Source organism: Passer domesticus, chromosome 8, assembly GCF_036417665.1.
Source record: "Passer domesticus isolate bPasDom1 chromosome 8, bPasDom1.hap1, whole genome shotgun sequence".
Classification (NCBI taxonomy): Eukaryota; Metazoa; Chordata; class Aves; order Passeriformes; family Passeridae; genus Passer; species Passer domesticus.
In genome coordinates this window covers 27,109,690-27,122,786 of record NC_087481.1, presented here as the reverse complement: position 1 = coordinate 27,122,786, position 13,097 = coordinate 27,109,690, and the positions used below count along the sequence as shown (strand labels likewise).

At 43.9% G+C, this 13,097-nt stretch overlaps 1 protein-coding gene across 12 annotated transcripts in view; it reads right to left on the bottom strand.

Annotated features, from left to right (window-relative positions):
* The window catches only part of PRKG1 (protein kinase cGMP-dependent 1), a 368,725-nt gene that overhangs the window by 39,400 nt on the left and 316,228 nt on the right, over positions 1 to 13,097 (bottom strand). The window lies entirely within an intron of this gene.

Genomic DNA, 13,097 nt, shown 5'->3' with positions numbered 1-13,097 from the left:
AAGGGGATCAGCTCCTCCTTTACAAGTAGGTTTTACTTTGTCAGCATCTTTAGTCAGCACCCAAACTCTACCTGCGGCTCACCGAGAGGATGAGAAACCCAGAAACACTTCTTTTAAAAGGTAATAAACCAACCCTTCACCAAAGGGTAAACAGTGATTCCTGGGGTTGAACTATAAGGCCAAATATGTGGTTTCTGATAAAGATCATCTTTCTGCACTTCCCCTCTGCTAATGGCTCTGCTGTCACTTGAAACTCCCAGGAGAGCCTTAATGCCTTCTTCCTTTCCTGGAACTAGCAGTGGAGGTTTCAGATGAGCTTCCCTTTGACTGAAAATGAATCAGGGGAGGCTTGAACTCAGCTCTGTGCCAAACAAACATAATTCGGAGAGATTTTTCTGTCAGGCACCTCAATCTGATTAACACCAGGCAAGGCAGGGCGGGGGCAGAGCTCCTTTGTAAGCTATACATGGGGATTAGGAGTGTCTGCATCCCTCGGGACTAAATCAAAACTGGCTTTTTAAGTAGCTGCCAATGTTTTAGCTTATTAAGGCACAAAACATGTGGTTCTCTGTTTATTTTTAAGCAGAGTGGATTTTGATGTTTTCTATGTGAGGCCTTTTGACAGCAGCTGTGGTATTTCCAAAGCTGCCAGGGCTCCAAACCCCTTCCCTGGATTCAGGGATGGGAGGATGAGCCAATTTCAGCCCAAGGGCTGTGAAAAAAGGCTGATCTCCTGGAGCCTCCAACATCAGAGGCTCTGCTGGTATTCAGCAAGTGACTCTGCTGAAATCCCAGAATCATGGAATGGTTTAGAAGATGCTTTAAAGCCCATCCAGTGCCACCCCTGCCATGGGCAGGGAACCTTCCACTGTCCCAAGTTGCTCCAAGCCCTGTCCAACCGGGCCTTGGACACCTCCAGGGATCCAGGGGCAGCCACAGCTTCTCTGGGCCAACTGTATCAAAAACCTTTTTGTTGCTTATATCCTCACTAAATCTGCTGGCTTTTAAACACAGACCTCCTGGAAGATGTAAAATTCATCTTCACCTTGCTGACACTCTGTATTCAGAGCATTGCACCCACATCCTTCCCAGTCAGGTTGTAGTGCAAACACAGCATCGTTTATGTTGGAAAAGACTTGTCAGATCATCGAGCCCAAGTCTCAGCCCAGCATCTTGTCCAGAATTCACATGGTGGTGCTGCAAGGAATGTCCTTAAGGGAATTTTCCTAATTATCTCCTGCTCATTTCAGCTCATCTGCATTAACCAGTGAGAGAAGCAGCAGATCCTGAACGATCCTCTGGAATGGGTGACCTGCAGTGTGTTTCTCATATATACAATTTTACATGAACTGCATTTCCACCTCATCAGCTGTAATTAAATACACCAAAAAGAGAGGGCTTTGATAAAATTTTTAGTTGTACTGGAGCACTCTGCACTAAAAAAGCCATAAAGCCAAGCACTACAACCTGTTATCTCCTCCTTAATCCCAGGTTTTCACCACCACACCTGGATTTTCCAAGTAGAAAATCATAACTGAGATGTTTCAGCAAGGAGGGACTTGATAATTATCAACTCTCCTGCCTTGATTGCTCTTTCCCCAGTTTATTTGGATCTAAGCTGAGTGTTTGTGCCTGGCAATTCAGAGGAGAAACAGAGTTGTGTTTTCCAAGCCTTCTCCTCATCTCTTTATTCCCCACTGCTGTAACAGCCCAGGTTCCCATAGAAACTGAGAGTAAAGAGCAGAAGTGTAAAATACAAATGAACAGGTCCAAGCTGGCAATGTTGTGTTTTATTAGACAAATAAATATCACTAATGGGCACTGGGCTTTTCTAAGGGTAGAGCCAGATAAGGCTGCACCTTATCAAATAAAGAGATGGCACACAAATGATAATGCCCAGCTCACTGGAAAGGGGTCAATCCCACTTCTGGAAACTGAGCTGTTTTCTGCATTATTCAATTTTGGAGGCAGCAAAACCCCAGCTCCTCATTCACAGGTCTGATCCCCCAATCACCCCAAGTGACTCTGGATTCTCATCCCTCAACACTGGAGCATTGCAATGTGGGAATGGGGAACAAGCACTAATTTAGGATTTTCTCAGGTGGACTTCATAATTGTAAATGAGTATTGGCACAAGGATTGAAGGCCTGTGTACAAAGAACTGTAAAAATGGGTTTCTGAGGAAATAGCAGGCTGGATACTTTTGGATGTATCTTGAAAGTGGTCCTGGGTAATTATACTGTTTAACAGTGAAACGGGTTGTTTTTTTTTTAATTGAAGGAATTCAGGAGAATTATCAAGTTGATTGAAAATTTTCACTTTGAAATTATCAATTTGAGTCCAACATGACAGCAGGATTCTTCCTAACAGGAACACTGGAAATGGGAGAGAGATACTGCTGGGACTGTAATCTATTCCAAGCCCTGGAGAGTTCTTAAAAGGCCATAATAAAATATGATTGAAACTTTTTTTTTTTTCCCCTAGAGACACTTGCAATACCATTTACAAATATTCCAGGAGTGTTTATCCCTGGGCACCTCTGTTGTGCCTTCTCCAAAGGAGTGACACAGATCAGCCTCTCCTGAGCCCCTGCAGCAGAAGGAGTGATGCCCTCTGCTAGAAATGTTCTTTTTCTAAGCAATGCCATCCACTGAAACTTGGAGAAAATTAGGAAAACTTTCAAACAGCTGAGGTGTTTGCAATTATTTTCATTTCCAAGCCATTCTGTGCCATCCAACCCTGAGTGACTCAAAAGGAGAATTCTCTGGAGCAGCTCCTGTTGAGTTTTTGAGCAATGCAGCCCCTGGCACCCCCCAAGCTCAGCTCTCTTATGCTCACTCCTCTGTATAATGGCACAGGAGATGCTGCAGGTCAAACAAATACTTGAATTTCTTTCCCCCCAGCTGTGTTTTAAACAATGTTGCAAAATGCCTGAAGCCATGCAAAGATATTTACATAAAAGGACATTTTAGTGGAGAGACTCCCACCTCAAACCATCACCAACCCACCAGGAAAGGGAAGTACAGCACTACTTGTTCCCAGCCTTTACACCTCCCCTGGCTCTCCTGAGAAGTCTGAGTGGTTTCTCCATTTCCAAAGAGCTGTCCTGGATAATGAGGCACTGATAAAAACCTGCCTGCCTGAGAAACAATGGAAAGGTTGAAACACAAGTAGAAACAGGAGGAAATATTCTTCATTTTGCTGCTGCATTTCCCAAACTCAGTAAAAGGAAGTTCAAGTGACAAGAGTTACAGCTGGTTGCAAGAAAAAACAGCTAAAACCAACTAAAAATAATCTATTTAATTTTATTATTTAATATTCATATTTAATATGAATATATTTAATTCTCAGAGGACTTTGGGAAGTGCTGAGTGTGATCTGTGACTGGTGCAAGGCTCACTCCTGCAGGACTTTACCCTTTGCAACCATAAAATATGACAGCAAATCCTTTTTGCTTTAAATGTCAGCTTCAATACTTAGCATGGGCATGTGTGAGCACCAGGGAGCAAAAGCCTTGGAGCAGCATTTTCTCCTGGATCTGCTGTTTTGCCAAGCAGGAGGTCACGTCCTCACTAAGCACTGAGTCAACTCTTAAATATTTTCATGTCTGAATCTGACCCAGATGCAAAACATGACAACTCAGCTCCTGCATCCTTATTAAAAGGATTTGGAGCAGTGGGGTTGGTAAAACAGCTTTCAAAGCTGAACTGCAGGCACTCACTCCCTGAGTGTAGGAAATGACTGGGAAGCTGGAAGTGGGGGAATTTAAGGGCACAGCTGATGGTTCAAAGCAGCCGAGTGGAGGCTTTTTATTTTGTGCCAAGCCAGCATCTGCAGGGACTCCCTGGCAATTTCCCTGTGTGTTCCAAGAGTCCCAGCCCTGGCCTGGGCTGCTGCCAGCCCTGCTCCCATTTGGGGCTCCTCAAAGTGTCCTGAGCCATGGGAATTCCATGGTGCCCTCCAAGAGGAATGAGATCACTCCTGCACAGGAGCAGCCTCCAGAGGGCTGAAGGAATAAGGGATCTGTGTGTGAGGAATGCACCTTGCTGAGGAAGCATCTTGGGATGGAAATGCACCCAGCTCTGAGCTCTAATCCAAGACTAATGTTGTAATAAATTAGCCAAGACTCCATTATCTTCATGAAGGAAAAGCCACATCATTATTGTGTAGGTTATACTTTATAGGATTATTAGAAGGCTCTGTGTCAAATCTTATTTGTTGATAATACATCCACATTGGTCAGTACATGGTATTTTGCATATCTATCAAACTTCTGTATTTCTGGTTAGTTTACATATTTTCTGTACTGATTCTCATGAGACAGATCTTATTGTTTATACAGGTGCACTTATTTTTCACCCTACAAATAGGTTGTTGTGTTAATGAGCTCTCACTCCCAAGCTTGTTTTTACATGGGAACTTGCAAACTACTTAGCTGCTCTTAGAAGTGACAGGCCAGCTTTTAATTTAGCAGAGCAAGGCTTAATTTTATGAGGCTTTTCTTTTATAATTTCTCTACCTGTCTGTGACAGACTCAGATCAGGAGCTCTGAAGGGGTTGGGGGAGGTATGGCAGTTGTTTAACACAGATCATCAACAGCTGAGCAGATTCCAATTGCACACTTTGATGCTCATGGTATCACTCTAATCCCTAGCTCTGTGATCAATAAATGATGTTATTTGATGTTTTCTGCAGAGCAACCTAACAATTGTACAGGAAATGACAGGAAACTAAGAGAAAGCAAAGACAGGGCTCAAACACATCTCCCTGTGCTGCTTTGCTGAGCAGACAGAGCCAGGAACACCTCACTCCATCACTAAACTGAATTTTAAATACAGCCATGAATGAGGGGCTTTTAACTTGCATCAGAAATTTAATAACAAAAGCCCCATTAAAAACCTCCAGGCAGTTTTACATTAATGTCCAACATAATGGGCCAGATCAGGCTTTCATCTCCTCTTTCAAGGTTTACAGGCACTGAGCTATCACACATATTCACAATGTCATCTTATCTATATTTCTGATGTTTCATCTTGTTATACCTCTGCAGAAACTCTGGGATCAGCTAAGTCATGACAACTGTCTTTGCTTTTATTTTTTTTTACTTTTTTTTTTACTTTTTTTTTCACATGAATTAAAGATTTAGAGCTCAGCACTTCTCAAATCATTTCATGAAGCGTTCAGTGAGACACTGAGAAAATGGAGCAAATGCAACTGAGGGCAAATCAATGTAAATGGAGCAGAGCACCACCAGGAAATCCAAGTGCACTGCCCAGTGTGGGGTTTGGGATGCCCTAAATCTGGCCCAGGGCCACGCTGGGTGGACTTGTAGCAACCTGGGATTAGTGGAAGGTGTGCCAGCCCATGGAACTGGATGGACTTTAAGGTCCCTTCCAACTTAAACCGTTCTGGCATCTCAAGTGCTGCAAACAAGCACATGGGAAACAAAATAATAATAATAATAATAATAATAATAATAATAATAATAATAATAATAATAATAATAATAGTAGTAGTAGTAGTAGTAGTAGTGGGAGGCTGGCACCTTCCTGGTGATCCCAAAAACAGGAGCATCACATCCTGTGGGTCCCACAGCTGGGAGCAGGAAAGGCAGAGAACCATCCTAAATCCTTTCCTAGAAACCCAGAATGGTTTGGAATGGAAGGGATATTAAGGATTGTCCAGTGCCACACCTGCCATGGGCAGGGACACCTTCCACTGTCCCAGGCTGTTCCAAGTCCCAGTGTCCAACATTGGGCACTGCCAGGGATCCAGGGGCAGCCACAGCTGCTCTGGGCACCCTGTGCCAGGGCCTGCCCACCCTGCCAGGGAACAATTCCTAATTCCCAAAATCCCATCCATCCCTGCCCTCTGGCAGTGGGAGCCATTCCCTGTGTCCTGTCCCTCCATCCCTTGTCCCCAGTCCCTCTCCAGCTCTCCTGGAGCCCCTTCAGGCTCTGGAATGGGCTTCCTAGGTAAGGATGAGATGAGGGTAGAAATCCTGAGTGGAATAGGGATTACATTTAGACTGGAAGCTATGTATGGACAGCAATTTGAGCTCTCAGGAAAAGTGATTGTTTTCTATAGGGAAGAACAAAAAATTATTTGTTTTGGTGGCTCAGCTGCAGGTGAGATGGAGGAGTCAGCAGCAGTTTTGGAGTTAAGGCTGCACAGTGTTTTTCACTTAAAGTGGGATTAAATTCTTTCATTTCACAGCTGGGTGATTGAATTTCATCTTCCAGTGTGACACAATTTCTGTCCTGGGGTCAGCTGAATTTGCTGGGCAATTTTTGGGTACCACACTCACTCATGTTTGCAGCAAGAACAATGAATATTCACTCATTTTGAAACTGGAACCTCCACCCTCTACTCCTTCCCCTCTCCCTGAGTTCAAACAACCAGCATTCCCACACCTTAAAGTTACTCCCATAAATCCTAGCCTGGAAAGTTTTTTGAGTGAATGGGAAGAAACTTCTTTATCTGGCAATGCAGGGAGACAATGTTGTCCCAGCTCCTGCCCTGGTGCTTCCCTCTGGGTCCCAAATCTTTTCCTGCCACATCTTTCCTGGGTGCCTGCACCAGCAACATACCTGCCCTTCATCACTCACTGGCTCTACATCTCCTTCTTTCCTTCCCCTTACAAACTCTTGGATATAAAACTGAGGTCTGAGCTCGTAGGGGCTGCTGAGGTACAGCCAAGCAGAACTGGACTAGCAGGGAACTGCAGCTCTGGGAAAGGCACAAATGATCTCACACCTGTTTCCAGCAGTTCCAAAATCACTGGCTTCCTGTAGCAGCAGAATCACTCAGTTTTATTTGTATTACATTTTGTCCAAGTGCCTCCCTGTTATTTAAGTTGGCAGATAACAGTGGGACAGAAATAGCCCAACTTCCAGTGGTGTAATCCTTAAAAGCTGTTTAGATAAACCCTCAGGACAGCTCCAAAATGTGCTGGACAGCCAATTTCCACCACCAGGGGTGCACAGAAATGTTTTAATGCTGCTTTTGCCTCAAACCACCCCCCCACCAAAGCTGGCCAAGGTTTCTGGTTAAAGCACTGAGCCAGTGCTGCACGGAGTTCCAAACTCTGGGATTAGCAAAGTATTCCCAGCAGCTCCTGAGAGAAGGATTCCCATCCACGCCACAGGAATGGTTGATATTTCCAAGGCCCAGACCATCAAGTGCTCCCACCACGTGCAGCTCGAATGGCCACGCACACGGAGGTATCCACATTGCATTTCTGCTCCTCTGGAATTTTTTATCCTAGGGATGATTTCTGCTGCAGTTTTGCTTCCCCAGGACAGCTCTAATTCAATAAAAAAAGAGGGCAGCCCCAATTCCATAAACAAATGCAGCCAGCTGTTGGAAGGGCAGCCTCCTTCAGAGGCCCTGACTTTTCCACACCAAGGTTTCCATCTGACGTGCCCCAGCCCATTATCACATCCAAAGGTCAGCTGAGCAAGGGGAGAGCACAGAGATTATTACCTAAATAAAACAACCTGCTTTCAAAGGTCATTCACATATCCCTGGTGGGTGACAGAGCATTCCCAGTGCTCTTTCTCCAGAGGGAAGCAGCCACCAAATCTGCCTGGTGTGGTCTCTGTGTGAATAATTCAAGTCTGCAAACAAACAGCAAGTCCTCCTCAATAAACAAAGTCATAGTTAGCATTTACCTTCACTTAGGGACATCACCCTGCGTGCTCTCTTGCTGGGCTCTCACATTTTTAAATGATTTCTGAGATGTTTTCTAATTCCACCCCTATTTATGACAGCAATCAGGAAAATCTGATAGAGCTGGATACAAACTACCAGTGGCTTCAGGATGGAATGACAAACAATTTAAGGCTGAACGCTGGGAAAAGCAAAACTCTCCAGCAGGAAGAGAAAAATCTCTTCCATATTAGAGGCCAAATAATGCCACCTAAAATCTCAGTTTTTCTGAATATCAAATGTTCCACCTCACACAAACTGAGCAGGTATCGATGATAAGTTGTTGCTTCCACACAGCCCTCAGCAGAGAGGAGAAGGGTTTTAATTATTTATACAGCTTAAAAGAAATGACTGCAACCTCTGCTTTTTATAGCCCTGAGGAGTTTTTTGCCAGCTTTTTGCACATCCCACAGGATTTCTCCCCAGTCTGGCACCACGGATAGCCGAGGCAAAAGCTGCTTCCCAGATGGTCCCTAATTCAGAGAACAAGGGACACAGAGGGGGATGGAGCCCCTCAGCACAGCTCCCTGATGCTGCAAAGCCAGCAAATACTGTCTCTTGGAGGGAAAATGACATTCCATGCCTTGGTGGATTGTTTCAGCCAAAGTTTTCCAGCCCAGCACCAAGTCAGACCCTCACTAAATCGTCCTCTTTAACTGGCAGCTCCCATTTTGGAACCCTAACTCTGCCCATTTCCCTTCTGGCAGGGATTAAAATCTTTCTTGGCTTATCTCAGCTGTACTTCTAAACGAAATAAAACCATTCTTCCCTGATGCCCAGGGCTGTTTTAGCCACACAACCCCAGAGCTGGCTGGAAGTCCAACCCAACAGGATGGACAGAGCCCTGCAGAGACAGCATCTGCAGGCAGAGCTTTTCCAAGGTTTTCCATCACACCAAAACAAGAGTTTCCATAAAGATAAACTGGTTTCTGCTCATTTTTATAGAGCTGAGGGGCCAATCCAGCCTCAGTGTGTTTCCTCATCCTCAGTGGATCAAGACTGTGATCATCACTTTGACCCACAGATATCAAAGTTGCAACAACCAACTCTCATTTGTGGATGGTAGGATCTTTCCTCTTACCCTTTATTTATTTTCCTTTTTTTTTCCTTAGATATCTTTATACTTCTATATTGTTTCATTTCCATAGGTATATAAAATGAAAAAATATTCATAACCAAACTCTGCAGCAAAATTAAGTCAATTAACTCCTGGGATGCTTTTTTATGAATAAATGGAGTGAGAGAGGGGGTGTAAGGTGAAAAAAGGACATCTCGGTGACTGAAAAAGAGGACTAGAAAAGGAGACTGAAACACAAGGTTTGAATAGAATCATCCAGGTTGGAAAAGAGCTCTCAGATCTTTGAGTACAACTGATAATGAAGCTCTTCATTAAAACACAGCTCCAGAAAGACGAAGGGCTCTGGGGCTGCAAGGACAGAGAAAGGTCCCTGACCCCCTGAGCCTTGGGAAAAGCAGCCAGTTTTAGCTGTGAGTATCCAGACATTCCCCCAGGGCTGCCATACAGCTGGAATAGGAAATAAAACAAGAGAGAAGTGCAGTAAGAAAAACCTCTACCTGCAGAGAGCTTGGAGCCACAGCATGAAGGCACCAGAGTCCAGGCTGATGCCTAAGTCTTGGCTTTTGTGTTTTTCAGATTCTGTGCTGCTTTAGTGTGTAACTCTGAGCTTCACATGAAGTGTTAGCAAGCTCTCTTCACAGAGTAGTTAAGACAAAACAATCCTTTTCCAACTTGAGACCAAAGACAACGTTGCAAGCTCCAGGCCAAAAAGTATAAACAATGGCGAAAAGAGAAAAATGAGTGGGATGGGACTTCATAATCTGAAGCTGTAATTGGGCAATTAACTCCAATATGCAAATGGAGCAGAACTGATAGAAGTGAGAGACCCTGTGACTGGGTGTCCATTTTGTGACCATTTTGGTTCTCCTTGGGAGCAGCCCTGGCTGGGCTCTTGTGCTGCCCAAGGTGCATCCATGGAGGCCTTTTAATAAATCCCTGCTTTATTCTTTAGCTCTGTCTGGCCTCTGCTCTAGGCCAGCCTTCACAAGGCATCAAGGCTTCAGCTGGGGATTAATCCCAAGCCCTGCTGCCACAGGACATGGACACTGGGAGCCAGCTGGGAATGTGATGGGAGCACTGGAACACTGCCTCTGGGGCTGTGCTTGGCTGGCTGGGTGGAGAGGGACACCTCATTGGTGTGGCTGTGCCACAGGCATGCCGTGAAAAGGTGCTAGAGAACCCCTCCAGCCTTGGTAAGGGCTCAATAATTGCACAGGATCAACACCAGGAGTTCCTGGGTTGGGAAGAGCCCAGCAGGAGGGATTGGTGTGCCCTGAGCAACGGGGGTCACTGAACCTCGCCCCACTTGGCACCACCAGCTGCAGCAGAAACCACCCTCCTGTGTCCTCCTGGATTTATGGAAGCTGCTGGAGTGGCTCCATCTGGAAGCAACCTACACTGAGATAATCCTGATGACTTGGGCATCTCCTTCATGCCCTAAATGCCAGCGTGGCTGGGCCTGGCACTGGGACACAAGTGCTAGACTCCCCCATCCTCAGAGCATGAAGCAAATTTGCCTCTCTCCTTCCCTTTTTAGGAGGCAACTATAATATCCATTAGTTAATTAATTCATTAAGTCATTTGAATATATTCAAGGAGTAGAATATTATAATTCATATTATAGTCTGCATAATCCTATAATTAAAATCATAGCCTACTATTAAAATCTCAGTCTCACAGATGATGTGTCTGCAATTGCTGATCTAAGAGAGGGAACACCAAGGATGGACATTAGAGGGAACTGCCAACCCCAAGCTGACAAAAAGCAGGAAAATGCCTCTAAAATAAGAATAAACTCAATAAATAGCTCAGCTCCTCCAGGCCTGGAGGACAGATGGTTACATAGAAAAATATTCCAAGCCTGTAACTTCTGCCTGACATCCTCTCAGCCATGCCCTGAGCTCTGTGAATCCAGGGATGTGCTCCAGCATGGAAATGGGAAAAAAACCCCAGTACCACTAATTTTGTAGGCATTTACAGTCCTGAAATGGTTTGGGTTGGAAGTGACCTCAAAGCCCATCTGATTCCAACCCCTTCCACCTCCCACTACACCAATCCTGCCCAAGCTGGCCTTGGTCACCCTGATCCACTTGATCCATGGGAGGCATCCCAAGGCCTTTTCCCAGCTGGCACTGAGCTCTGAAAAGGAGATGTGAGCTAAAAAAAGATGAGCAAAAACATTCCATGGGATTTGCATAAAGCCTCACAAACCTGCCCACGTTTTATGTTCCGAGTTCTTCCCTATCACAAACCTCCCCTTGGAAAAACTATGCCCTTGAAGGACAGTTAGCTGGAGCTAATTAACTGCTGCTTGGAAAGGAATCCAGGTTAAACTCGCTGCCAAGGAGACTTTTCTCTCAGGGAGTTTTGCCTCGAGAGGTAACTCTGGAACACCAAAACTTTCTGGAAGGGCTCACAATTCTTCTGATCTCTCTCCCTGAGGAACTTTACAACTTTTCCCTCCTCCATCCGTCCTTCTGCTGGTTTTTAAGGAGCCCAGCAAACAGGAATATGGAATTTAACTGCTAAATACTTAATTTTTCAATAGGGCATTCCTTTTTTTGGATGTTTTTTCCAGGCAGACAACACTGATCCCTCCTGCTCTGTCCGAGGCAAAATGTCAAGATGTGACAATAATGTCACTGTCACCCCCACTCTGCAGTGACAGGGCTCCAGCACGGGCCTCTGACTTTGAAGATAAAAAAGTTGCTATCAAAATTAATTGGTACAGCCTTTTAGAGAACAATTCCTCCATCAGGCAGGGCCCTGCCCTTCCATTGGGATGAAATATTTGGCATTAGAAGGAAAGGAGTGGAGAAGATAAAAGCTCAAAAATGTGAAGGTCAAAAGCCAGTGGCTCCCAAAAGGAAGAGTTTCATCCAAAGAAGTCCCAAACTGCAGCTTCCCCCACACTGTACAGCAGATCCTAAAATTCCCTGAACTACCCTCAAAATCTCCTCAATCTGCATTCCCAACATTCCTGGGATAATAAATAATCAAGAATGGAGCTTAAAATTATAGATGTGGGAAGGGCACATTTTTCTTGGTGCTAATGGGTTGTGGTGACACCTTCAAAAACCTTCTGTAACCATGACATTGTTTATGACCCAACCCAAAATTCCCCAGTTTTATTCCCAATGCTTTCTTCCCTTCTGCTCCGATGGAAATCAATATAACCCAAATGGGAACACTCAATAATTAATATAAAATAATAACTGAATGACTCTGGGATATTTGGGATCATCTGACTGAAGCATTCCATGCCCCAAACCCCTTTTTTTGGGGATGGTAAAGGAAGTTGATAGTCTCCCACCTTTTTAATTGGGTCAACCAGAATTTAGGAAATTTAACTTTTTTAATAGAACTTCTTTATAAGAAGGAAGCTTACATTTGATCTGAAGCAGGGAAATATTATTCCGATCTAAAATGCAACCCTTTTAATACCTTAAAATTAATTAAATATAATATTTCAAATATCACTCAAACATAAGAAAAGAGAAATAATCTATGGTTATTTTGCAGGATTAACAAGTTTTGCTAATAAACTGAAGATTTTTGAGATGGATCTTAGTTTCTGAAGCAGACCAAGAGTTATTTTTAATCAATACTTAATTGGGAATTCTCACTTTCCCTCCACAGAGGTGCCCAATACCTTCAGCAGATACCATTCCAACCCCTGTAATTTAATGAGAAGTTTCTATGTATAACCCAACTGGAATCTGCAATTTAGACAGTCACTCAGAGCATTTGACTTTGAGAAAACACTTCCCCCCTTCTTCAATATGCTATGAAAAAAATCCCCATAAAAGCAAAATAATTGAGAGGGAGGAAAAGTAAAGAAATTTTGTATAGAGCGAATTAATTTTCTTTTCAACAACTTCTGCCTTTGAATTGTGTTTGGGTTTTGACATTGAGCATCTCCCAAAGCAGAACAGGATCCTCTTGAAAGGCTTTAATCATTGGGATAGAATCAGAGCTCAAAGATTACAGATTAAAATAAAATTGCAGCTCAAGAATTAATAAAAAGTGGGGGGTTTAAAAATATTTTAATCCACTACTCTACAGCTCCCTTCTGAAAGGAATGAATATTTATTGTGGACTTCAGATGAATATATTGCTTCACATCAAGGCAGCTCTAGTTTTTATCCTCAAATGACAAATTCCACTGCCTATCCTTTGTCTCAGAACATGTTTGACTTTGGAAGGTATTTGAGAAAGATCAGAGGTCTCTAAAGAAATGAAATGTCTTCAACAACAATTGCCTCAACAATTCCCTCAACGACAATTCCAAGATCTGGAGTTTCTCACC